The sequence below is a fragment of the Podarcis liolepis genome (assembly GCF_965112155.1).
Source record: "Podarcis liolepis genome assembly, chromosome: 2".
Lineage (NCBI taxonomy): Eukaryota > Metazoa > Chordata > Lepidosauria > Squamata > Lacertidae > Podarcis > Podarcis liolepis.
Genome location: NC_139555.1, coordinates 99,657,599 through 99,685,083, shown reverse-complemented (window position 1 = coordinate 99,685,083; position 27,485 = coordinate 99,657,599). Strand labels below are relative to the sequence as shown.

Sequence of the window (27,485 nt, the reverse complement as noted above, 5' to 3'; positions counted from 1 at the left end):
TAAATGCTCACTGCTCTTCTGTTTCCCAGGATCACATTGCACCAACAGAGTTCCCGGTCAATCACCTTCTGTCCAAAGCCTTGGCAAAGCAGGAGGAATTTCAGGAAAGCCAACAACCTTTTAGAGATTTTCTGAGCCAATTCTGCAGGCAGCAGTTGTGCCCGATCAGTGAGATGATAAATACAAAATTAGAATGAATGGAGGAAAGACTGGATGAATAGATTGTTCATTTTCATTCTCAGAGGAGGATATGAACTCGTGTTAGCCGATTAGAAGGCTGGGAACCGATGGATTGAATTGAACTTAACTAATATTACTCTTGATTAAATTACTTTTGTTTTTATGGGAGGGGACTAGAAGAAGAGTTAATAAAATCAGCTTAAAATCAATCGGCTGAAAAGCAACACAGCATCAGACAAGTGGAGTCTGTGTAGTAAATTTATGCTGTACATGCACATTCAACATCTTCTCTGGGTATACAATGCCCATGTTTCACACATTCTCCCATTTATTCAAACTGCGCACAAATACCCCACATACCACCATCAAGAATGCCAGTGACTAGCAGTTGACTATCAAGCAATCAGTTGGCAATCAGTTGGCTCAGTCAAGCCAACTGAAGTCAAAACTCTTCTCATACTCAATAGACAGTGTAGTATAATGGTTAGAGCATTGAACTACAAACAAGGAGACCAGGGTTCAAATCCCCTTTCTGCTACGAAGCTCACTGGGTAAACTTGGAACAGTGTCTCTCACCATCTCTCTCTTAGGATTCTTCTAGTGAGGATTAAATGGTTAGTTGGCCATCTGTCATGGATGCTTTAGATGAGATTCCTGCACTGTAGAATGTTGGACCAGATGACACGCCAAGTCCTTTCCAACTCTACAAATTCTGCGATTCTATGAAATTGGGGGTGGGAGGGTGATCGCTACATGTCACTTAATAGTTCCTTGGAAGAAAAGAAAAGGTAGCAACACCAATAGATATGGGTTATTCAAAGGTCTGCGAATTTTGTGGATCTGCACTATTATTAAACTAAGCATGCTTCATTCATAGGAGCCCTGCTGCTGTGTGGAAATAACCAATTTGTTCCACAAACGATTCAGAAATGAAGTGAAGGACACAGAAGGATTTAGTGGGGAACACATCTAGAGGTTTTATGGACCTTTGCATTCGAGAACGGCTGGGGATAATTTTCTCAGCACCACCATATAGCACTGTAAGATTACTGAATGAGATTTAATATGGTTTAATTAAAGCGTTAGAGGGCATCTCAAATGTCACGCGGGCTATGGGACCTAAGAACCTGAATTCGGCGTCACATTTATGTAAGTGGAAAGTAGTTTTGATGGGGAAACACTTGTACATCTCCACAGCACATTCCTCACTGAATTGTGACATTAAAAGGTCAATGGCAGCAAAGTCATGGAACTAGGAGGAAACTGCTGATGCAGCTCCACTACTGAAATGAAGTACCCCGGGCTGAGGCAACAGCACTCCTTTCTCTAGGAAAGGTCAGCCGAAACTATAAAACAGAATGGTAAGGCTCAACAAAGAAATGCATGGAGGCTGAAAAGTCCTTTCTGACAGGATTGTAAGGGTACTCATATAACGCTAGCTGGCAGGCATCACCCCAGGAAAGAGCAACCAACATGATCAAGGGTTTGAGGAACTCCACTACGAGGAAAGGTTACGGCATTTGGGGCTTTTTAGCCTAGGAAAAAATGGTAAGGGAGGACATAATAGAGGGGTATAGAACAATGCACAGTGTGGAGAAAGTGAACAGAGAAAAGCTATTTTTCTCCTCACACGAAACTAGAACATGCAGCTGGATGTTCAAAGTATTCTTCACACAGGGCATAATTAAACTACGGCAACCAAAGTGTCTAAAGTGGATTAGACAAATTTCATGGAGGACAGGCGGCCTAAACATGATTACGTGCTACTATGGCCTCCACTGTCTCAGGCTGCTGGGAACCGCAAGCAGAGAGAGCGCTGTTGCTCACATGAACATCTGGTTGGCCATTGTGAGAATAGGATGCTAGACTAGATGGGCCTTTGGGCTGATCCAGCCTCTTATGCTCTTTGGGTGACACCCAGCTAAGTTCTACTCAAGAGTAGACCCACTGGAATCAATCAACCTAAGTTTCAATAATTCTATTAACTTTAGTGGGTCTGCTTTGAGGAGGACTTTGAGGAGGATCCAATCCTTACGATTCCCTACTGGTATCTTGTGGAACCTTTCCCAGAAGATGGCCATGCCTTGGGTGGCTTAAAGGGGTCAAAACATCTTAACAATCAACAACCTCCATTTAAGTTGTTGCAGTCTCAAGAGACCCCTGCTCAGGCCTCCATGTACCTCAGTTAAGCCAGGCAGCTACTGCTTTACCAGATGGGTTCTCAAGCTTTCTTGCAAGCGAGTGTGTTTAAAGTTCACAAATCACAGACCTTCCAAGGGTCCCTATTTTCCAAGGACAGTCCCAAATTCACTGAAGCCGTCCCAGTTTCTTATTTGATCCTGGAATGTCCCGCTTTTCCTTAGGACATTCCTACTTTCATTGGAGGTTATGGAGTTATGTGACCCCCTGACCAAGGAGATAAGTAACTATACAACCTTTAGAAGACATCTTCAGCTGCATTGGGAAGGTGGTATTTTTAATGTTTAATGTTTTATTATGTTTTTATATATGTTGGAAGATGCCCAGAGTGGCTGGGGCAACCTATTTTCATTGGAGAAATGTTGGAGGGTATGAAATCATAGAATTGTAGAGTTGGAAGGGACCCTGAGGATTATCTAGTCCAACTCCCTGCAATGCAGGAAGAGTATAGGAATGTTGTGTTGTAAGCAGTTGTGGTTACCAGGACATTGCATCCTTCCCTTCGCATTGACCTCATACTGTACCTCCACAGGGAGTCGGATACAATCCCCTACACTGCACCTCAGCGCCAAGTTTCTGCTGGAAAGGGAACTTGCCAGAACAACAGGAAAACACTGGGTGTGCTCACATTTGCATGCAATTATGCAGTCCAGGCATTATTTGGTTCCCCACCAAGGAAATGCTTTAACCAGAATGGGGACTAACTGCTGTAAAAAGTGCATTACATTTATTTATGACATTTGTCCATGCCAAACAGACTGATGGACTTCCCAGCATTTATACAGCAAGGAAAGAAAATCCAACTCTGTGCAGACACAGATGAAATAATGAAAACACATTCACAGAGAGGAGAAACAAACATTCCTGTTAACATTTCAAGCATGCCACCTAGGAAACTGGCCAAGTGTCTTATCCACAATGCTAGACTTCATATTTTAAACCAGAAAGTCATTTCTATGCATGTGGTTATGAACCTAGTACAGAGCCTGCAGAGTAAAATCAGAATCTCAAGCAATAAACACTGCTTTGGCTTCTGTTAGAGTAACAAAAATTAAGTACAGAGCTGGTTGCTCATTGCAACTGCATATCTAAACGTGTCTCTATCATAGATTTCTGTAAGGGAATTATAATATTGGCTGTTTTCATTCCAATCCCTTTCCTGATAATCCTCTGCATGGAATCAGTTCAGATTCCTCCGTCTATTTGTGACATTGGGATTGTTTCCATTGGTTACAAGTGGGAGCATGAAAAACTATGGGGAAAGTGGGGCATTTCCACTGGTCATCAGTCACAACATCACTACTCAAAGAAGTAAGGTGCACACATATCAGTAAGATATGTATCACTAAGCCATACAATGAAATAACTACCCACCCAGTCACTTGGAGAGGTTTCAGAAGGAGAACTTTGGTCTTCTCCATCATCTACTTGTGCTTTCTCTTGGGGGGACTTGAACTGGTTACACCCAGCAAACCATCCACAAATGAATCAAAATTCCACAGTTGCTTCCTTGTCTCTTTGCAAGCATCAACTATGGGAGTCAAAGCAACTTCTTTGATTTGTGAAGCTGTACTTGGAAAATGCTGAAGCCACCTGCCAGGTTGACAAGCAGGAAACAAACATTGTTCCTTTCAGACCACCTTCAACAATGGACAGCTTCAAGAGCCTGCGACTGTCAGATGCCCTATAACCCCTTGCAGTTCCTCTCCGTTAACAAATGTGACTCACCTGCTGTACCACATGACAGCCAGAGGAAAAGCATTTCTGTCTGCCATTCCTTTATAGCTCAATCATAAAGGCAGAACCATCGTTCCTAAAGGCATCAGGCATAATAACTGGCACACGCAGCTTCATCTATAGAGCCAACTTGCAGCCATGATGTGCCCAGCTGTTGCTTTTTTCTTATTATTAACAGTTTTATGGAACAACACATTATTAAAGAAACAAAGAACGTCTGTATGACACAAATGGATAAAAACATGTAAATGAAACCTTTATTCAGCTCAAGTCTTATTACAAATACAGTGGTGCCCCGCAAGACGAATGCCTCGCAAGACGGAAAACCCGCTAGATGAAACGGTTTTCCGTTTTTGAGTTGCTTCGCAGGATGAATTTCCCTATGGGCTTGCTGCGCAAGCTGAGAATGTCTTGCGAGTCTTGAGATTTTTTTTTCGCCTCCCCCCCTTTTTCTAAGCCGCTAAGCCGCTAATAGCCTTTTAGCAGCTAAGCCGCTAAGCCTTTAATAGCCGCTAAACCGCTAATAGCGCTAATCTGCTAATAGGGTTGCTTCGCAAGACGAAAAAACCGCTAGACCAGTGTTTCCCAACCTTTTTTGGGCAAAGGCACACTTGTTTGATGAAAAAAATCTCGAGGCACACCACCATTACAGCCCCGTGACGTCAGCGCGCAGCGTCACGCCGGGAGGGACACACGAAAGTGTAAGTTTCAATTTTTTTTCCTCCCCCTTGCCGGGGAACCTCCAAGCTTTGGGGGTGGGGGGGAGGAGGCAGCAAAGCGAGGGACTGAGGGACTCCTCCAACGACAAGGGTTGGGGAAGAAGAGAAAGGGCTATTCCGCTCCAGTCCTTTCTGAAGGAGCTGAGGGTGGGGGTCCTCCGGCGCCTTCGGCGAAACGGCGCCGGCCCAGAGCGCTTCTAGGAGGCTGCCTTTGTGCGCGACGTAAAGCCCTCTTTCCCTCCCTCCAGCCCCGTGTCACCTGTGGAAAAGGGGGCTGGATCCAGTGACGCAACTCGGAAAACTGTTAGGGAAGCCAGAGCAGGAAAGTGAGTGGTGGGGGGCGGCGGCGCCGCTTTAACCCACGTTTCCTTTTTGAAAGAGAAACTTAAGACTAGATGACCCTTGGGACCCCTGCCAACTCTACAGTTCTCTGGCCCTTTGTGGAGGGGGGGCAGCACCTGGAAAGACGGGCTAGGGGATAATTGGGGCGGCCGCCTTAGGCACACCAGAAGCGAAGCACGTCCTGAGCTACAAAAACAAACCCAATTCCTGCCTCGTTTTTTGCAGTTTCTGCAAAGCGAGGGAGTCTCCCCCGCCTCCATTCCTCGGTGCCTCCTCCTCCCCCTGCTCCCCACTACGGGTCTCCCCTGCACTTGGCCAGGCCGCCTCGCCCTCCTTCCTTTCCCAGAGCAGTGGCTCAGAGCGCCTCCTTGCACCGCAGGTACACTCCGTGGGGAGGGGAGGGAGCAGAAGCCCAGACCAGCCCCCAACCCGCTTAGTCCGACCCCTCAAACCTTCCCAAAATAAGAACTCTGCGTTCTACAACGTCACCCCCCAGCGGGGCCCCCTTTATTCCCGGTGAGAGGGGGGCGGCGGAGGGAAAAAGCTGCTTCCCACACTTACCCGCCGCCATCTTGACTTCCCGCAATGAGCCGGATGCGGCGCCTAAGCTCCCTGCCGTCGCTTCTCCGCCTCCTCTACTTTGCACAAGGCTTCAGGGTCGCCGGCCGATTCATCCATCGGCCGCTCTTTCAAGCCCACTCGGAGGAGGAATGAGTCGAAAGAGCCAGAGACGCAGCCGCAGTGGAAGCCCCGCCCCTCCCTTCCAGTCTCGGGGCGGGGCAGAGGCCACCAGGCTGGCAAGCAGAGCGCCGAGAGCGAGGAAGCTGATGCAACGCGGAGGCAGACCCCGGCTGGCGTGTGTTAGAGCAGTGTTTCCCAACCTTTTTTGGACTCGCCCGCCTCCCTCCAGGCAACATCTCGCGGCACACCAGGCAACATCTCGCGGCACACTAGTGTGCCGCGGAACACTGGTTGGGAAACACTGCGCTAGACGAAGACACTCGCGGAACGGATTAATTTCGTCTTGCGAGGCACCACTGTAAAAGAAACTGGATTTTTGAGGCTTAAACAACTCAACTGGCTATCAAGTCAAAATATGTCTACAAATCAGTTCCAATACTGATCTCACCTTTCAAGTAACTGAAAAACACAACACTAAATGGTAGACAGATATCTGACCACTGTGGCTACGATTATTGCCTTTCTAGCACTGCCGTATGGGTGGGAGGGTGGGGATGGATCCAGACTAGATCTTGACAGGGCCTGCTGAATAATGATGTTCCCAAACCTCGTTATTACCCAATTCAGAATAGGAATTTTCCTAGCACATAATGTTGAGATGAAATACAAATTTAACGTTATTCTACCGTTCAGAATACTAAAGAAGGTTTTGCACAAGAATAGAAAGTGTTAGTGTATTTCTATTTTTGCTTAAGTCTCAAAAACCCATTTGTACTCAAAAACAACTAAGGAAATTTTCTTAAGAATACAGGTCCTCTTTCTTCTTTGGCGATCACTCGTAGCCGAGTAAGATTTTCTTCCATAAACATGGTTTTAACAATGAGTCCATAAGTGACTGTGGAGGCCAATTCTGGACCCACACGTCCTTCCACAGTGGGGACATTAGTTCCCAGGCGGGAGTTGATCACGCCATAACCGAAGGCCAGGAAGCTCCACAATCCTGGGGGAAAGGAGCTGTATGGTCCCCAAGTCTGCCTGGTTAGGAACTGAAGAAATGCCTATAGCTTTTGCAAATACTTTCTATGCATTATCTGTTACGTATGCCCCCCTCAAGATTTTCTTGGCCTTTTCAGATTACGGTGAGATGGGGAAGAAGAGCAACTCAAAAGTCTTACCACATTAGGGCAACTAACCTATGGCTCTCCAGAAGCTGTTGGACTCCAGTTCCCATGAGCTGCAGACCACACGGCCAATGATGAAGGATGATGGGAATTACAGACCAACAACATCAGGAGGACCCCATAGGTTGGCCATTCCTGCAGTAAATGAAAGTGCAATGGAATGCCATAGGAGAAGCCAGCATTTAGCAGCCAATTAAGATCTGCCAATGAAGAAAACCAACACTACTCTCCAAAGATCCACTTTATTGTTGACCCATTCCTGAATGAAATTCGTGCCCTGATGAATTCCCTAAACCTCCCCTAAATTCTGTGGTAGGTTCCACCACCAGAATTTTTTCCAAATCTGGCAAAAACTGTAATACACACACACTTAATTGTACTGATACTTCTTGTACTGTCTCACAAATATCTGAGACAAAACATATTTTCAACACATGAGCAATCAGTTTTCAACAAGCACTACTCAAGCTATTGATCTTGTGATAGTGTCTGCTCAGCAAACAAAACACCTCATCAGTGATTCCACCATTTCTCAAGTTCTGTTTCTGCTTCACATTGATGGGCTGGATGACTCCATCCATTATTAAAAGCACTTACACCTTTTTATTTAAGATATCTATGTTTTTTAAAGAATGGTTTGAACAGTCCAGGGTCTTGCTGAAGTCAATGCACATGGTATGTCCATCGTACTGGGGGAAATCCTTATTATTTTTCTGCCTATCATCTTGACACATAACACAGGCAACCTAATTAGCCACAAGAGCATACTTCCAATAACAGCTTCAGTTCCTATCGGTCACATTCTCTATGCAATACTGTAATTATGCAGGTTGTCTGGATTCCCTTATCTGCATGCAAATTATTTCCACATGCTATGCATTTGCTATAATGAAAGCATTACAACATGTGATGTATAATGAATCCGGTCCTTTTATGGCATCCTTGTACAATTAATTTATTAATATGCTGCCTCAAAGCCACCCCCCTCTGCCTCTAACAGTCCCAAACAGAAAACACAAGGCAGAATGGCATCCATTCACATACCTACAAGCCAGTGGTCAGCAACCTTTTTCAGCCATGGGCCGGTCCACCGTCCCTCAGACCATGTGGTAGGCCGGACTATATTTTGAAAAAAAAATGTGAACGAGTTCCTATGCCCCACAAATAACCCAGAGATGCCTTTTAAATAAAAACACACATTCTACTCATGTAAAAACACCAGGCAGGCCCCACAAATAACCCAGAGATGCATTTTAAATAAAAGTACACATTCTACTCATGTAAAAACACACTGATTCCTGGACTGTCCATGGGCCGGACTGAGAAGGCCTTAGGTTGCCTACCCCTGCTACAAGCCTTTCAGCTTATTTTTCCTTTAAAAAATAATACTGAAAAAGAATACTTCTTATTTTAGGGAAATACCTAAACCATATCTACACACACACACACACACACACACACACACACACAAAACACCACTTGCTTCCACAGAAGTACTGCACTGAAGTGTCCCGAGGTGAGCAAATATACACCGATAATGCTCTGAAGGCTATGAGATGAAACGGTAATAATCAAATCAGCAGCTGTTTGCTCCTAGCTTTGACATTAATCATCAGCTGCTGCTGCTGACTAACTACTGGGCGCACGGCAGACAAGAGGAAGGAAGCTCAACAACAGGGGAGAAGAGCATCAGATCTGCAATCACATTGCAAAGAAATTTAGAGAGAAAATATATAATATCCGGAGTACCTAAGAGAGTGTTCACAAAGGGGGGGAAACTGATTATAATCTAAGCATTTAAACGTCTGCTGTCTTTAAGAGATTCCTGCTTTGAATAAGCACACAATTCCACCTCTTCAGATTTCTTAGATACATTTGAGCTCATCCAGCCAGCTAGTCTGGGATGGGAATGCAATATCATGAATCTCGTCTGCTCTCTTTCTCCTCCTCTCCTGGCTGCCGTTGTGTTCCAGCGCTTTAATATCAAGGGAGAGGCATCCTCTGCTCTCCCAAAGCATGCAACAACATTTCACAGTGTATCAGCATCATGAGGCTCAGATCTCTGCCTTTGGTCCTCTGTGCCTTTTGAATGTGGTATTCAGAGCTGGCTTCAGAGTGAATTATGCAATTTCCCACAAACCTTATTTGCAGTGATTAGCCTCTGAAAATAAAAATCAATATAGCACTTACTGCTTTTTCCTGTGCTCATTTTACGGATATGTTTCATTATATTCTCATTAATGGCGCTACAGAATTTTTTTAAATTGCTCTTTCTTTGGACAAATATATCAATAAAATTAGAGCTGTACGCGCATTAAGGAGAAATCACTTTCTTATATAAGGACTTAAGTGGCTCACGTGGTCACCCTCTTCAATGACACAGACCACCACTATTAAATTAAAATCTGAAACAATGGAATCAACTTCTGAGAGTAGGCATGTTAAATGTAAAAAAAACAAAAAGCCTCCAACAAAACCCCAAACCACACATTTTTCTTCTCGATGTATCAATGCTTTATTACAAAACCACAAAGCATCTTGTTTATAATCAAGACCGACAGGGAGATTCCTATACCACTGAACAGACTTCATGCTTATGAACTCGCCACAACAACTTATTAGCCTTGGGCAAGCAAGATTCAGGCATTGTCGCAAATGTAAACATATGTCAGAGCAGCCTCTGACATAATTTGTTATTTCCCCACCTTCAAATGGGCACACGTTTGGCCCCTCTCCCCTTTGGGATGGGATGAAGCCACCAACATTGCCAATGTTGCATGGCAACACATACATATTACTGGGACGGGCATGGCCTCACACTGTTTAAGGTGAGTCCATTAGGTGCCTCCACGCCCCTCTTCTCTCAGTGTGGCTACCCATCTTCCTGCCCTATGGCTGATAATGTGGACTTCACTTGCTCATCCTTTAAGAAGTCTGAGCAGGGATTTTTTTTAGCAAGGACTGAACCGGCCATGGGAGTCATCTTTTTCTCTTGCTGCTCACTATCTTTGCCTATCAGGTTGTTCGATATTCTCAATGTTAGGTGGGCCGGGGAACAACACCAGAGAGGTAGCAGTGTGCGTTTGGTGAACATCTCAAGGAAACTGGGATCCTAACCCATCCTACCCCTTGGAGGCAGAGGAAAGGGGCAGACCTTGCCATGGGCTGACCTCTTCTGTTGACAGCTGCCTGCCATGTGGCCGTGTGAATGTAGGGTTCAGCAGAAGCCAAACTGCAGTTGAATTGAAACAGCGTTAATTGCAAGAAACACAGAGCAGGATAGAAACTCCTGCCTGCTTACATCCCTAACTGGGATTGGTGGTGACCTCCTTTGCCAGGTCTGCGCCCTGAGACAGGGTGCTCCCCCTAGCCTTTTTCATTTACAAATTATCATGGTTTTCTTTTACACTTATCATGGTTTGCTCTGCCTAGTTGCAGATCCTCATTTGCTTTAATAAAGTAACCCCCTTTAAATCCAGTTTTCTGTCATGTCTTCAGTTGGAGGGGGGGACCCCTCAAAGAATTTGGCATTTTCAAATTTTATAAAGCCCCCTGAATTCTTTGACTGCAAGAGAGCATACAAATTAATGTGTTTAGATCCACTGCATCTGTGTACAGGGAGCGCCACCACTTCCAGAACCTCAGTACGTCCCAAAGTAGCAATTCATAAAGGATCTTAGAAATTCCCAATCCTCCCTCTTTTTTCCGGAGGTGACCAATGGCTATTCTAGATTAAGTAAAGGTAAAGGGACCCCTGACCATTAGGTCCAGTCGTGACCGACTCTGGGGTTGCAGTGCTCATCTCGCCAAGGGAGCCGGCGTGCAGCTTCCGGGTCATGTGGCCAGCATGACTAAGTCGCTTTGGGTGAACCACAGCAGCACACGGGAACGCTGCTTACCTTCCTGCCGGAGCGGTACCTATTTATCTACTTGCACTTTGACGTGCTTTTGAACTGCTAGGTTGGCAGGAGTAGGGCCCGAGCAACAGGAGCTCACCCCATCGCGGGGATTCGAACCGCCGACCTTCTGATCGGCAAGTCCTAGGCTCTGTGGTTTAACCCACAGCGCCACCCGCGTCCCTAGATTACGCATGACTAAACTTTCCACACAGCTAGTTTTTAAGTGCTTAATAGACTATGCACACAGGGCCTGGAAGTGGCTAGTTCACTATAATAAGAAGCTGTCCCTATTCAGTTCCTCATTTATACCCAAGGAATGGAAGGCTGCAGCCCGCCAGTCCTGTCAATCTAACTCGCCAGACTCACTCTAGGCCACTGTCCTCACCAGCTCTCTCTGCTCTGCACATTTTACATTATTCATCTTGCTATCCATCACCAGTAGCTGCTAGCTGGGTCTTGCATTCATATGGCTGGATTCTGCATTCGTTTTGCTCTCTGCAAAGCAATGGATCAGCCTGCTCTCTCCTTCACACATCTGGCAAAGTGGGCTCTGGTCCTCAAAAGCTCACACCACAATATGTTTGTTAGTTTTTGAAATGCCAGTCTCTAGAGTCAAGAATAGCTTGAGATCCAGGTGGATACAATATCAAATACAGTGGTACCTCGGGTTAAGTACTTAATTCGTTCCGGAGGTCTGTTCTTAACCTGAAGCACCACTTTAGCTAATGGGGCCTCCTGCTGCTGCCGCGCCGCCGGAACACGATTTCTGTTCTCATCCTGAAGCAAAATTCTTAACCTGAGGTACTATTTCTGGGTTGGCGGAGTCTGTAACCTGAAGCGTGTGTAACCCGAGGTACCACTGTATAGACTTAAGGAGACCAGATTTCAAAACTTGCTCAGACATAAAGCAGCTAACTCACAGGTTTGGTGAAAGAAAACTAAGGAATGGCAATGTAAGCTGTCCTTACGCTTGGAGGAATGGCAGACCCAAATAACAGGGATATACTATAACAAGGGGGCCGAAAGGAATCCCTATGGAGATATAGCATGCATCAGGGTAGCAGGGTTAAAAAGTGGTTTTAGCAATTTCATTGCATTTTGTTGTTCAGCTCTGTTGAGTGAGGGCCAATAAGAGATTCAGTAGGGGACTCGGGGAGTGCTCTCATATTGCCTGTATCTGAAGCTTGCAGCGTTGTCCCTTGATAACATGAGTTGCTGAAACTGTTACGGTGAGGTATCACAGAGGTGACAGCTTCTCGTCAGTAGTTGCCGAGCCAATCAAATACAGCCTAGCTGGGAGGCGACTCAACTTTCAGAGGTGGCTCATTCAGTCACTCTGTGCGGCTAAACTGGGGTGGGGCATGTGCTTCAGCCCCAGGAAGCATTTCCCTCATTGGCAACCTTCTGGGATCTGCATACGACAGTTGGTAGGTGGGAAGAGAGACTAAAGTGTGCTTGGCAAATGTGGGCAGAGTAGGCCACATCCCAATGAGAGATGTTTCTCCACATACACACACCACTAGCTCCATCCAGGCAAGCGAGTGGGGGAACAATGGCCTGATCCACTTCCCCACCCCTAAGTCAGACTAATGGGTACCAGAGACAGGTTTCCCATGCTTTCAAAGGTTGCCCCATACCTATAGGATATGTTCCCCCAGGAGGTACATAAGTGTGCTCCAGAAAGTATGCATGACCCTTCATTTGTGATTTTTAAAGACTCTCTAGACATTTTTATTTTGATCGGCATCTTATTAATTTCTAACACCTGCCGCATTTCTCTTTTGTCTTCATGCCACCTTGTAAGTAATTGTCCTAAAACAGCAGGGTATAAACATTTAAATAGATAGATAGATAGATAGATAGATAGATAGATAGATAGATAGATAGATAGACAGACAGATAGATGACTAAATAAATAGACGGTCATTGAAGCAAATAGAGCCCCAAGTGTTTCAGACCTGTCTACAGCTGGGAGCTGGGGGCACTGTTATACAGTGGTTCCGCTCTTTTCTCCTGGGCTGTGTCCAGAAAGTGGTGTTGGGAGATGAGTGTTCAGACCCCTGGGCTCTCACCTGTGGGGTGCCTCAGGGTTCCGTCCTCTCCCCCACGCTTTTTAATATCTATATGAAGCCGCTGGGAGAGATCACCAGGGGATTTGGGCTGGGTGTTCATCAGTATGCATATGATACCCAGTTCTACCTCTGTTTTAAATCAGAACCAGTGAAGGTCCTGTGTGAGTGCCAGGAGGTGGTTGGAGGAGGGATGATGGCTAACAGATTGAGGTGGAATCCTGACAAGACAGAAGTACTGTTTTGGAGAGACGGGGGGCAGGCGGGTGTGTGGGACTCTCTGGTCCTGAATGGGGCAACTGTGCCCCTGAAGGAGCAGGTGCACAGCCTGGGAGTCATTTGGGACTCACAGCTGTCCATGGAGGCGCAGGTCAATTCTGTGTCCAGGGCATCTGCCTACCAGCTCCATCTGGTACGCAGGCTGAGACCCTACCTGCATCCAGACTGTCTCGCCAGAGTGGTGCATGCTCTAGTTATCTCCTGCTTGGATTACAGCAATGCGCTCTACCTTTGAAGGTAACCAGACTGGTGACTGAGACCGAGACCATATTACACTGGTCCTGAGGACCTTCTGGCAGTTCCCTCACTGCAAGAAGCAAAGTTACAGGGAACCAGGCAGAGGGCCTTCTCGGTAGTGGTGCCCACCCCGTGGAACGTCCTTCCATCAGATGTCAAGGAAATAAACAACTATCTAACTTTTAGAAGACATCTGAAGGCAGCCCTGTTTAGGGAAGTTTTTAATGTTTGAAATTTTATTCTGTTTTTATTGTTCTGTTGAAAGCCGCCCAAAGTGGCTGGGGAAACCCAGCTAGATGGGTGAGGTAGAAATAATAAAATTATTGTTGTTGTTGTTGTTGTTGTTAATAATAAAATTAATATTTCATATCATCTCTAAACTCAGAGCATTCTTTAACATGGCTTTAATATTTGTTCCTCTTTCTTTTTTATAAATAATGTTATAATTTCTATGGTTAAGAATAATCACACTGAAATAACACAAACCAAGTACTCTCCAAAAACACACGTATTTCAGGAAAATACAGTTTTAAGCACAGCTCCAAGCACACCCCTTGAATTAAAAGGATCCTAAGTGTATTCACTAAGCACTCTTTCCTAATTGAGGCTGCTATTCTATACCTGTGCACTTGGAAGTAAGTGCTATTGAAATCACTCTGATCCACCACTCTCCAACAAATACTGAAAGCTGAACAATCCAACCTACATCTGATATCTCAATTCACATTTTATTCCTAAATAGTTTTATGTAAAAAATTAAAAAGTTAATACAGATAAGTTTTGTTTATTTATTGTTGAACTGCATGTACAAAATCTTAATTTTAATGGACTTTGGGGTAACATTTCTCAATACGAATCCAAGCAGAGAAGGTAAATCTAACAATCTCTCTCAATGGGTTATCCCGTTTAAGCTGCACTCTTTTAAAAAGATTTGCATTGAGAAATTCCTTAGTTTACATGCCAATAGTTTACTGCCCTGGAAATCACAACTGACAAAAATAGCTTGCAGCACATTAGATAGAAGTTACCCAGAATTAGATTTAAGTACAATATCAACAGCTATGGGCTGCCGACATTCCAAAGAAAGGGACAGACTTTTAAATTAGCCACATTTGGGCACAGCTATCCTAGCCATCCAACCGCAACTTATTTCGGTATGAAATGGTTATTAATGACACATTTTGTATGACTGCAGCTCACCTCTCTACAAAATAAGCTTGCACAAGTTACGTGTGCTACTTACTGCTCTATTTAAGTTCTATCGCTGCCAGGAATTTGTGCTGTTAATGGAAACAACTGGTTGCCCAGTAGGGTTGGCACCGCGGATCAGTTGTGACTTCAGCTCATCCCAGTGTTTGCTTGGCAGAGCTATGCTGGGTTATTTATAGACACTCATTACTTTGCTACTAGTCAAGTCTCGAATCCCATTCATACCCTTGGAAGCAAGATCCTCCTAAGTGTGTGTCACAGAATTCCAGTGCAATCTCTCCGGATGTTCTAGGGCAGGATTATTTTGTCTGAGGAAAATAGGCCAGGCGATTTTGTTGCCACTGTTAAACGCTAGAGAGAGTCTCAGCGAAGAGAAAGCAGAGTCCTAAATACACCCCCCATCTCTCTCTTTCTGATGGAGAAAACAGTTAAGATTGAGCTAAAACTCCTGGCAGCATGACTGTAGACAAGAAGGTATATTCAAGACGCAACTCCAGGATCTGCTAAAGGGAGGCACACCCTCTCTCACACGCTTTTTAACTACCCTTGGTGGTCTAAACATTTTCACTATTCTTATCAAACACATTATACAATTTCTGCTTATAGAAGGGGGGGAAAGGGGAAGCGATAACCATTTCCACCACATGAAAGGTGAGCAACCTGTTTGGCTCACAGGGACACATTATAAGGTCACCATTAATTTACATATGTTTACTGGGCATAATTTAAATTTCATAACATTTTAATAAACACAGCAGTTGCCAAAGTACAGCTAGAGGTCATATTCACTTAGCCTTTTTTTTTTATTCTGAAACTTTGCTCATGAATAAGTTACAATAGGCACAATGTAAGCTGAAGGAAATAAACTTCTTAGCGGGGTGGGGAGGCGAGGCTGCATTGGTCAATTAATTCCCCACATTACGTTTACCAAGAGATTTCTCTCCCCCCCCCCCCGCCCCAATAGCACAGTTTAAAAGCTGGGCCCAAATATTTGCATCATTCCCCAGAATGCAGATGTGGCACGAGAGTCAATGGCCATGTTCCAAGTCTCTCTTTTAACATAGCAAGTTCAACAAAGCAAGTTCAACATACAAGTTGGTCCATCTGAGTTCCAAGGTCCCTTTGAACTCAGTGGCCTCGTTCGAATATAACACTAAGTTATAGTTTATTAAACCATAGCTTAAGCTTTTCATGTCAACCCAGTACACTGCTTGGTTTATTAACTATGGTTAATAAACTTTTGTTTAGTTAAAGGTCACTCGTTAACTAAGATTTGCAATTGGATTATAAACCTTTGTTAACATGAACCATAGCCTAGAGCAGGGGTTGGCACAGTTTTTGTGTGTGGCTTGGGCCAGTTCACGGTCCCGCAGATGCCACAGTGGGCCCGAGTGCGCGCATGCGCAAACACTATTTCCGGTGCGGAGGAGGCGTGTGCAGCTTCCCATTGGCTGCAGGAGCTTCTTGCAGCTAATGGGAAGCCAGCCAGCATCGCGGAAGGCAGTCCCTGCTCTGCTCCATGCCGGTTTAGCGTGGCGCATGGGAGCCAACTGAGTGGGCGGCAGGGATCCATGGGCCAGTTAAATGACCCCCATGGGCCTTAGGCTGCTGACCCCTGGCCTAGAGTTAGATGTGATTCTGGACTGCCCCCTTGACTATGGTTAAGAAATATTCATTGCCCCAACACTACAGAACTGTAAGTGATGAGCAGCTAAAAATCCTGTGATGTAATAAACCAAGGTTTCAGTGACTGTCCCAGGTGCCTCAGCTTTAACCATGTTTTATTAACTATGGTTAACGTTAAGCCATGACACAGTACTATGTGCTAAAAAGACAAGTGATTCTGTCTCAATCCTATTTTGTTGACACCTAACAGAAGCTTTTAAAAAAATAAAAAACACCACAAATTGAGTATAAAGGTTATTGTCCATAGCTTCTAAATGTAGGGTTGTGGTCAACACAAGTCAGAGTACACCCATACAAATTAATGGCCAAGACTAGCTTTTGTCCAGTAATTTCACTGGGTCTGCTATAAGCAGGGTCCTTCTCCCTTTTCCTTTACTCTAAGCAGAACTTTGCTGAATACAATTTTAATTTTGCTACCATGATACTATGCTGCTATTACACACACACACACACACACACACACACACACACACACACTACAGATTTGTGTAATTGCCTTTTAAAAAGCCATCTAACCTAGCCATCGCTTTGTCTCCCATAACTTAATATTATCATTACATATATTTATGGGATTGTTGGATACAGCAGCCCATCCACTGACAACAGAAAAATACTGTTGCCCACAAAGAGGAATAAATGCACAAGTCTACAACTTCCCGAGAAAAGTTTAAATAAGAGACCGGCTGACAGTGCAAACCCCAAGGGGTATTGCTTATATTGTAAAATAAATTGTCTTGTGTGATTGCATCAGAAGGTAAGTTTCTGTATCCTGACAAGCCATTCATCACAGCTGCCAAAAGTTGGAGGAAAATAGCTGGGGTTACAAGAAGCTGACCTGAAACCCAGGGTGGCAATAGACCTGAATTTCTAAGCTATCACAAAAAATGGCCTGTACTTTATAGAATATGTGTTGTGCGTGCGTGTTATCCCCAACCTATCTCCCATACTAATCATGTCAGCTATTTCTTCCTTATTAACACTGCGGCTATTGTGAATTACCCCGACCGCAAATAAGTGTGGAGAAATTAGCAGGCAAGAACAGTGTGTAAGCTAAGCCACCCAATGCCACTAGTAGAAGGGCTGTTCTTACACAAAGAAAACAGAAAATCAGAGTGAATGCACCAAAAGCCATTCGGGGGGAAAGCACACTACAAATAATTCATTTGGTGTGGGATCTCCCCCACCGACAGACACAATCCAAAATTATGAGGAAGCCATGGCACCTGCAACAAAAACCCATGCTGCTGCTTGTATTAATAAGAGCCTCCAGTTATTTTAATTCCAAAACTCAAAAGCAGTGGGGTGTTGGGGAGGTGGGGGGGGGAGTACAGAAGGGATGTGCTTGTACTATGCGAACAGAAAGCTGTGAACTGCAGTGCTTGGCTGAATATTTTATGACTGTGATCCACAGGGTATGCAATGTAATTCTGAGAGCTTACACTGCGCTACGTCGCCTGCATCATCAATGCTGTTTGCAGTTGCTTCACGGGAGAACAAAAAATATATTTATATATAAATGAAGAGGGTGAGCTCCGGCAGGAGAGAGCAGTGGAAATCTAGCATCCACTCAAACGTAAAGAAGGGTCTTGTCCCTTGGACTTGTAAAATAAACATTACCAAATATTCTCTTATATTGATAACATGTTAACGTAGCTGCCTTTAGTTTGCTACTTAATTATCTCATGGTACTATTGCACTCGCAAGCAAGGGAATATGGGTTCTGCCATTTATCTTGATCTGTCCACAATGTAGGTAGCCGTGTTGGTCTGACGCAGTCGAAATAAATAAAAATAAATAAATAATTGTCCAGTGGCACCTTAGAGACCAACTAAGTTTGTTCTGGGTATAAGCTTTCGTGTGCATGCACACTTCTTCAGAATTGTCCACAATGTGTTGGTGCAATATGAACTCGGCCATTTAGTGTGGAAGCACCTGTGCTTCGCAATGCTTTGCCCTTCATCGTACTCTTGTTTAGACAAGCCTACCCTGATGCCTAGGAAGTTGAGGTCATTTGAATCTGTTTTAGTATTTTAACTTTTGTTATGATTTACAGTACGGTTGTGATTTCTCTCTCTCTCTCAATTTGATTGTTTTATCTTTTTGTAAAACCGCTTTGAGGTTTGTTTGTTTTTTTATAACAATCAAGCAGTACATAAATGTTACGAAATAAAGAGAAAGACATAAATAATATTAAAATGATGAAATAAAAAAATTCCTTCCAGTAGCACCTTAAAGACCAACTAAGTTAGTTCTTGGTATGAGCTTTCGTGTGCATGCACACTTCTTCAGATACGTATCTGAAGAAGTGTGCATGCACACGAAAGCTCATACCAAGAACTAACTTAGTTGGTCTTTAAGGTGCTACTGGAAGGAATTTTTTTATTTTGACTATGGCAGACCAACACGGCTACCTATCTACTATTAAAATGATGTTAATCGTAAACACACAGTGGCCCAGTCTAGGTGTCACACCAACAGTCCAGAACTCCACTGTATGTTGCATCAGCCATGTGCCATGCATAGACAGACAACCTGGTTTGACAAACCAGTGTGTGGTATGAGCACTCCCAGTTTCCCTGGTTTGGATGTTATGACAAACTGCTTTGGCCTAAAATAAGAATCCCTGGTTTGTTAAACAGGCATGTAAGGAAAGGAGGGAATTGGGGGGGGGGCACATTGTGTATTCCCAGTCCAACAAACCATAGCTTCCCAGGCCAGGATTGCAACACCTGAATTAGGGAAGTAAATCTCTGGTGCCTCTCAGTGCCAAACAAACCCGCTGCCCTCAGTCAATCATATACCATTAATGATTTTCTTTTCAATATGATTTTTCATTCCTGTATCTGGGCAAAACAACAGTGAAAAGGACCAAATGGTATTAAGAGAAAGGGCATCAAACAATAATAGTTCAGCAGTACAAATGCCTCTTAAGATTGTTATTAAGAAAAAAAATTATGAGGTGGCGAAAGAGACAGTTCCTCTCTTAAAACCAACAAGTGCGTGAACACAATTCATTTTGAATTAAACCCCAATTTAGACAGTTAAGGTTAGGGAATGTGTACATGTTTACGGTCTTTAGTAACAGATACACCTTTCTTTTGAGATGAGCAGGGGAAAGCATATATGTGTATAAGGGAGGAGGGGACACTATCTAGCTTTACAGCCACCAAGAGATTTGCTTTGTAAAGGGAAATCATTTTGGTAGTGCAATGTAACAGATGGTATCATAGGTCACATGATGGTTTATGTTTTGGAATTTAACAAGCTATATGGCAGACTGTCACTGGAGACAATTATAGCAGGGATAGTAGAGCATTCTTCAGGAAGGAGTAATGCAATGCAATTCTGAGATGTGGGGGAATTTTGGAAAGCATCTGCAGCCAGTAAGTAAGCGGTTGGGCTACAATTTGGGTCAGAACTTTACAATCTCTCAACTACCCACAGCAGGGGGTGCTTACCCTTTCCGCACCCCCAGCCAATTCACCCTCGGCTAGCTCTCAGGGCAGTGGGCAGAGCACACGCCCTCTCTCCCTCTACTTTCACATGCAGGCAGAAACATACACAGCTAAGATCAGCTGAGAAGGAGAAATTACTGTCCACCCTCCATTCATCAAATGGCCAGTCTGATAACTGGGGATGTGGTAATTTGCATCCCCATTAGGGTGCTGGACTTTGCCCACCCCAGCACTGTGCCTTTGAGGAGGGGGAAGGAGACAGAGAGAAATTTAGCAGGGTGGGGAGATATCAGCCATCTGAACTGGGTGCCGGCCATCCCTGAGCTACAGCTTCCATCATGTGAAAAATTAATGAATGAGAAGTGGTAGCTTAGTTTTACTATGACATAAATAGGAGTTCAACTGGATGGTGAGCGATTTTACTACACTGGCTCTTTTCATGTCTCGATAGGCATAATTAGCTGGAAGCTTTTTTCCAAATGCCCTATTTTCTTTAAATGTCAGCATCACGCCACCCCGTAAGTGCTTCCAAATTTTATTTTAAATATATGAACCTGTGTACTATACATTAGGCTATGTATGCTGTGAGAAGGAGTCCAAATATCTCATCCCTATTCTCCGCCTTCCCCTGGATTCCCTTTTCCTGTTTCCTCTCAAGTTGTCACCGTCATCCCCAAGTCACTATACCTTATTGTAAATAAGCCAAAAAGCAAAAAATGGAAATGATCACATATTCTTCCCCTGCCCCCCACCCCCTGCCTTCCTCTGTTGTTTCCCTAAATCTGTTTTAGATTGTTGGCTCCTTGGGCTATCACTTTTTGTAAAATGTCATGTATACAGATGGTACTAAAAATATAAAACTCCTACTATATGAGAATGATCTTAAAGTTGGTTAGAGAACCTCAGGCCAGATGTGGCCCTCTAGGCCTCTCTAGAAGAGGAGATTAAGGGGTGATATGATAGCCATGTTCAAATATATAAAAGGATGTCACATAGAGGAGGGAGAAAGGTTGTTTTCTGCTGCTCCAGAGAAGCGGACACGGAGCAATGGATCCAAACTACAAGAAAGAAGATTCCACCTAAACATTAGGAAGAACTTCCTGACAGTAAGAGCTGTTCGACAGTGGAATTTGCTGCCAAGGAGTGTGGTGGAGTCTCCTTCTTTGGAGGTCTTTAAGCAGAGGCTTGACAACCATATGTCAGGAGTGCTCTGGTGGTGTTTCCTGCTTGGCAGGGGGTTGGACTCGATGGCCCTTGTGGTCTATTCCAATGATTCTATTCTATGATTCTATGATCTGCACCTCAAGGGACGCGGGTGGCACTGTGGTCTGAACCACTGAGCCTCTTGGGCTTGCTGATCAGAAGGTCGGTGGTTTGAATCCCCACAACAGGGTGAGCTTCTGTTGCTCTGTCCCAGCTCCTGCCAACCTAGAAGTTTGAAAGCACGCCAGTGCAAGTAGATCAATAGGTACCGCTGTGGCGGGAAGGTAAATGGCGTTTCCATGCACTCTGGTTTCCGTCACAGTGTTCTGTTGTGCCAAATGTGGTTTAGTCATGCTGGCCACATGACCTGGAAAACTGTCTGTGGACAAATGCCGGCTCCCTCAGCCTCAAAGCGAGATGAGCGCCGCACCCCATAGTCACCTGTGACTGGACTTAACCGTCCAGGGGTCCTTTACCTTTAATCTGCACCTCAAAACCCTTCTTGTTTTTCTGAATGGGGGGTACAGAGGTGTATATCAGCACATGCAGAAAGCAGCCAACTGCACAAAGGGAAAATGTACCACCGTTGCTTCACCCACTCTTGCCTCTACCACCAGCGTGCAGCCCTCAGAAGGTTGACCAAATAGGAACATGGCCCTTGAGCTAAACAAGTTCTCCCATCCTGTCTTAAAGACTCTCTCATGTGAAAAGCCAGTACTGTATATTGAACACCATGTGCAGGATTCCCTAAAAAATTGCTATTCCGTTATCCCATGACGGGCAACCTACTACGTATTGGTGTCTTTGAGTGTCTTCACATGAGGCCTGCTTCCCACGTAGGATGAAGATGCACGGAAGTAGCACATTGGCCATAGCAATATTTTCCATTCAGAATCCTCCAGGTTTAAACATTATGGTTCAGTAATGCTTAGAGTTTCTGAGCGTGCTCCAAAATCAGCAACACACAAGTCCTATAGTTCTTCTGCAGAAGAAGCTGATGTGTAAGTAGTTGAGATTTAATAGGGCTGAGCATGTCATATTTTTTCAGTCTTTGGTAATGAAGCACTATAGGGCAAAGGATTGCCCAGTGCAATTCTGCAATCTCAGACCTAAATGCCCACAAATTGTTAAATAAGAGCATGAAACAAAAGCCTAAGTACAATTCCCATTTCTAGTTAATTTATTTCCCCACTTTAGTCTTCATTTTCCCATTTTCTGACCATTATCATGCTAGGCTTCTCAGCAACTCTAGGAACTGCTCTAATTTGTTAATTAAAGGGAAGCAAGAGCAGATGAGTTCTATCTCAAGGAGCAAAGGGTTCATACAGGTAAGGAGTGGAGAACCCTTTCCTTTCCCATCACTTGCCAGGGACCCTGTTATTCCAGCTGGGATCACTCCCAGTTTCTTAAGCAGACATTGGGGGTGGGATGCTTCCAGCTACAAGAAAATAAGCGGCAGCTGAGAATGACTTTAGAGACCCTGATGCTCTCATGTTGGCCACTCTGGTTTTCTTCTTTAACCAGTGCACATCTGGACTTAAATCTATCACTTTGGTTCAGTTAAACATAACACACACATCCCAGACACGTAGAGCCAAAAGGCAATTATCCCTCCAACTAATAAACAATAAATACCATTCTTGAGCAAGAGTGAACAGATCACCTGGTACTATTTTTCTGAGCGCATAGCTACCATATGCACCACACCATTAGTAATTCATTCAATGCCCTTCAGACATGGCAGTATATGTTTGAGGTCAAAAGAATAGTAATCCTAGCCATTCTCAAGTGTGACACACCATGTTGCCAAGCTATTGTGGCAATATAAATTAAAGAAAACCAAGAATCAAGGACATGCAATTCAAATGAGCATCCGACAGAGGACGAGATGGTTGAAGCTACCAACATGAGTTTGACCAAACTGTGGGAGGCAGTGGAAGACAGGAGTGCCTGGTGTGCTCTGGTCCATGGGGTCACAAAGTGTCGGACACAACGACTAAACAACAACAACAAAACACAACATTTAGCGCAAAACAGTGGAAGAAACGGGATGTGGGATTGAGATATGATGCGAGGTCCCCTGAAGAGAGGTCACCAGGAAGCAAAAGCGAGGATCATGAGAAAATGGAACTGTGAGATTCCAGTGCTAACCAAACCCCACATGGTACTGAGGGGCAGGTGGGGCACACAAAACCGACCATAGTACTTTCAGGTTTAGGAAAGACATGCAATACAAATGGGGCATTTTAAGAGGAAGAAGGTGGGGAGACCTATCAAGGAGCTGGTTGTGATTATTCTGTCCATCACTATGATTCCCCTGAGGAGTCCTTTATCACTCTCTGAGAGGTTTGATACAAACAAGGGAAAACTGTTTAAGTTTGGGCCAAGTGTAATTACCACAAAGGCAGATGGCTTATGGGGCAGTCTCCACACCTGTCCTCAGCCCAGAGCCAAGCAGAAACAAAGGAGGAGGAAGGGGGGCCCAAGCATCAGTGTGGTAACATCCCTGAGGGCATTGGCTCTTAGTAAATTGTTCTTCCCTTCCCCCCACCCCTTCTTACAAAAACACACATTCACACCACTCCTGTACCAACAGCAAGTACAATGAGAAAGCAGCTTAGTGTTCTGCATTTATGGAAGGGAGGAGGGGATGCATTTTTGCCAATGCCTAATTATGTGTATATAGTGGAAGAGAGGCAGCTGGGGAGAGGTTTACCTCTCTCCCACAACATTTAACAGAAGCACATTTGCCATTGCAAAACACAAGTGCAACTGTAAAGGTATCTTCCAAGGATGTGGAAGCTTCTGAATGGTTCCAGTGCAGTTGCAAATAGGTACATACTGGCATTATTATTATTATTATTATCATCATTGGGACCCTCTTGTTCCCTGAAGCGACGCCAAAGAAGGTTAGAACTCCAATGTGAAAAACATACAAGCAATCAAAAGTTATGTTTCTTTAAAGGCTAACCTCATGCCAACGTGTTAGACCAAAGCCAAATATTTCTTTTCCGTGCGAAACCTGAAAAAAAGTCACTCCCCAGAAATCTCTCACAGTGGTGTCATTTCCCCCCCTTACAAAAACACACAGAACACACCAAAAATCACTTACTATACAATTGCAGCTCTTTGCATTTCACCCATTTGCCTTTGAATGCATTTATTGCAAGCAGGGAACAAAGATTTGACATTCCAGAAATAGAAGCAAAGTATTGGCGATTGCTTAGCATTCAGTGATGAGCCTGTGGCAACAGAATCGTTCACACCCAGAAGGTGGAGGGAGCCAGACTGCTGGGAGTTTTGGCATTCTCCACAGATGCAAGTTCAATATCGGATCCTTTTGCTTGCTTCTGCCCAAATACTGTATACCACACATCTGTGTGTGTGTGTGTGTGTGTGTGTGAGAGAGAGAGAGAGAGAGAGAGAGAGGTGTGTGACATCTTCAAACACTATGCTGAAATATAAGGAGAAAATTGCACTTCGTTTTTAATCAACTACCAGGCGATTTCGAGCCTGATTTATTAAAGCCACATCAAATACCACTCCAGGAAGGACAGAAAAACCGTGGCAGAGTCTGCTGTTAAGAGGAACCTGAGAAATGCAGTGCTCATGAAGCCAAGAGAACAGCTTGTCAATAAATGGGGAGGGCGGAGGAGGAGGAGGAGGCAGGTTCACATAATACACTTTTGGCTAAGTTGACAGCCTTTTCCCAGCCTACAGTTTCTGAGCCGCCTTCCGCATCCTTCTGATATTGTGACTCAAAACCTACCCCAGCCTTCTCCCCAGACCACAAGGGTCAGCAGACCTGTTTCTTCAGGCAATAGGCAGTTAACTCACAAGGGGGTGCTCTCTCTAGTGAAGCTGAAGGGGGTGGGGAGAGAAAGAGAAGAGGGAGAGGGAAGGAAAGGGACCGCACAATAGCGCGCAACACAAAAGGCCACCCTTCTCCCCCTGCCTGCCTCTCCATTTTCCCCAGCTGACACCCAGCTTCATTCAAACAGCATCTTTATTTTTATTTTTTTTAAAAAGCAAGCACAATGCAAAGGAAGGAAACTAAATAGCCGCGTGTAAGAATCAGGAAAGGGAATGGGGGGAGATCGCTGGGGGAGGGGGTTGTTTCATCTCGCCCCTTCCATGTAAATATCGCTACCTCCTCATTCTCCCTGGAAAATATTGTGTGTGTGTGTGTGTGTGTGCATCTGTATCATCTGTAAGCCACCAGTAGAATATTGCGATTCCCCCATATTGCATTGGGCGAAGCTGCCTCCGGGAGAGCAGTGAGCATCCTCGCTTCTCTCAGCAAGAGAGGCAACACAGTAGATAATCGCACGAAAAACATGGCTGGCTGGTGCATCGACAGATGCAAACAAGAACTTACCGACTGGGGCTTATTTAGAGCAGCACAGCATTCAAAAGGAAAAGGCAAACATCACCAGCACCCCTCACACCCCACGGCCACTCGAGAGCTGCCTCCCCGCTCATTAAAAGGGCAAAGAGCCTCTCGCATTTTAAATCAAAGTTTTGCTGCCGACAGCCAACTGCAGCCCGCCTGCCTGTTGGAGAAAGGTCTGGCCGATATTGCACGGCTCTCCTTTTGCATCGCAGCCTTCTTCTTCGCCCGTGCCTTCCGCTCACCCGTCACTCAATCGGAAGCAAAGCAGACGAGGAGATTGACAAAAAAAAAAAATCGCGAAGGGAAATGTTGTGGGTTTTTTACCTGATTCCACGCAACTTCACCGGCGAGAGCGCGAGGCAGAGATTCCGGAGGTAACGCGGAGAGGAAAAGAGAGAAAAAAAACCCGGCGAGGTTTTCACGTCTCTCCTTTCCCCCTCCTCCTCCCTCCCCGCTTTTCGCAGTCCACCGTCTCATCTACATGCATCTGAGCGAGCGGTCGCCAGCAGCTGCTTCTTTTTCTTAAGCCCACAGGCAGAGAGCCCAGGAGTCCCCCTGCCCAGAGCCCCCGCGCGGTGGTGGGCGCGCACACCCCGAGCGCTGCTGCTGCTGCTGCTGCTGCTGCGAGGCGAGCCTCTCCCGGCCCTGCCGCGTCCCTCTGGCGAGCAGCGCCCGGCTACCTCCACATGGCCTTTGGATAAACGAGGCTCTTCTGGCACAGCAGCCACGGAGCAAATCGCGGCACAGCTGGGAGGTGGAGGGAGAGGAGAAGCTCTGGGCTGTGCTGATAGGTGAAGACAGCCTATTAAACAGGCGGCGGCAGCAGCAGCAGGAGGTTGTTGTTGTTGTTGTCGTTATTATTATTATTTTGACGAGGGGCTGAAATCAGGTGTCCTCTCTCCTGGGAGACTCATCACCTGACTCATTCCAAATACAGTGGTACCTCAGGTTACATACAGTGGCGTAGCTTGGGTTGTCAGCACCCGGGGCAAGGCAAGTAATTTGCGCCCCCTAACCCGTGGATTTGCGCCCCCTAACCCATGGATTTGCGCCCCCTAACCCTAACCCCCAGGTGTTGCGGCCGGTGCGGCCAGCACCCCCTGCACCCCCCACGCTACGCCACTGGTTACATACGTTTCAGGTTACAGACGCTTCAGGTTACAGACTCCGCTAACCCAGAAATAGTGCTTCAGGTTAAGAACTATGCTTCAGGATGAGAACAGAAATCGTGCTCTGGCGGCACGGCGGCAACGGGAGGCCCCATTAGCTAAAGTGGTGCTTCAGGTTAAGAACAGTTTCAGGTTAAGATCAGACCTCCAGAACGAATTAAGTACTTAGCCTGAGGTACCACTGTACCGGTTTCATCCTCCTGGCCTTGAAATATCTGGCACACAGAGTTGGAAGGGACCCCAAGGTTCATCTAGTCTGACCCCCCTGCAATGCAGGAATCTGTGGGCTTGAGGAACATCAGGTTGAAGAGAGGCTGGGAGTGAGAGGCGCACCCTTCCGACCCTATTTCCCAGAGGCCATCTCCTATGCCACAGGCAAATCTGTATGCATGCTGGTTTTTGCCTTGCGGTATCTGAAGTTGCGCACATCCGCTGCAGAGCCCGCCAGCTAGCTCTCTTTTCCAACCCTTGGCTCTGTAGCCTCTGTAGGGTCAGGATGTGCCTATGTCAAAATAATAAATTTTGCTGAATATCTTTGAATTGCAGCGCCTATTGTTTAACAAGCACAGCCCCCATCTGTTGAGGGTGCAAAGCACCCTATTATAGCATTCTCATGTGTGTGTGTTTAAAAAAGGAAAAGGAGGTGATCAGCTTATCAATACCCTTGCCTCAGAAGCCAATGCAAACAGGCTAATAATGGAGAATAAATACACCAGGATAGAAAAGTCCTCATGAAATGGAGGGCTGGGGAGAAGGCAGGGAGATGCAGATTTTGGCTAGGGACCTTGGTCTGAAAGAGTCAGATGCATTACAATGATGCCTTCTGCAAGCTGAGATTATTTGTCTC

The 27,485-nt window shown here is 45.2% G+C and overlaps 1 protein-coding gene across 50 annotated transcripts in view; it reads right to left on the bottom strand.

Moving 5' to 3' along the window:
• MAGI1 (membrane associated guanylate kinase, WW and PDZ domain containing 1) overlaps nt 1-27,485 on the bottom strand; it is a 480,329-nt gene that overhangs the window by 138,862 nt on the left and 313,982 nt on the right. For 6 of the 50 annotated variants that reach the window (XM_083491103.1, XM_083491095.1, XM_083491097.1 and 3 more), the window contains exon 1: nt 25,794-26,174. The exons of 41 other annotated variants lie outside the window; for them this stretch is intronic. The gene's annotated coding sequence lies outside the window, so the exon portion shown is untranslated. Of the gene's footprint in view, nt 1-25,793; nt 26,175-27,485 lie in introns of those variants that run through there. 3 more of the 50 variants (XM_083491090.1, XM_083491104.1, XM_083491099.1) reach the window with 2 other exon arrangements.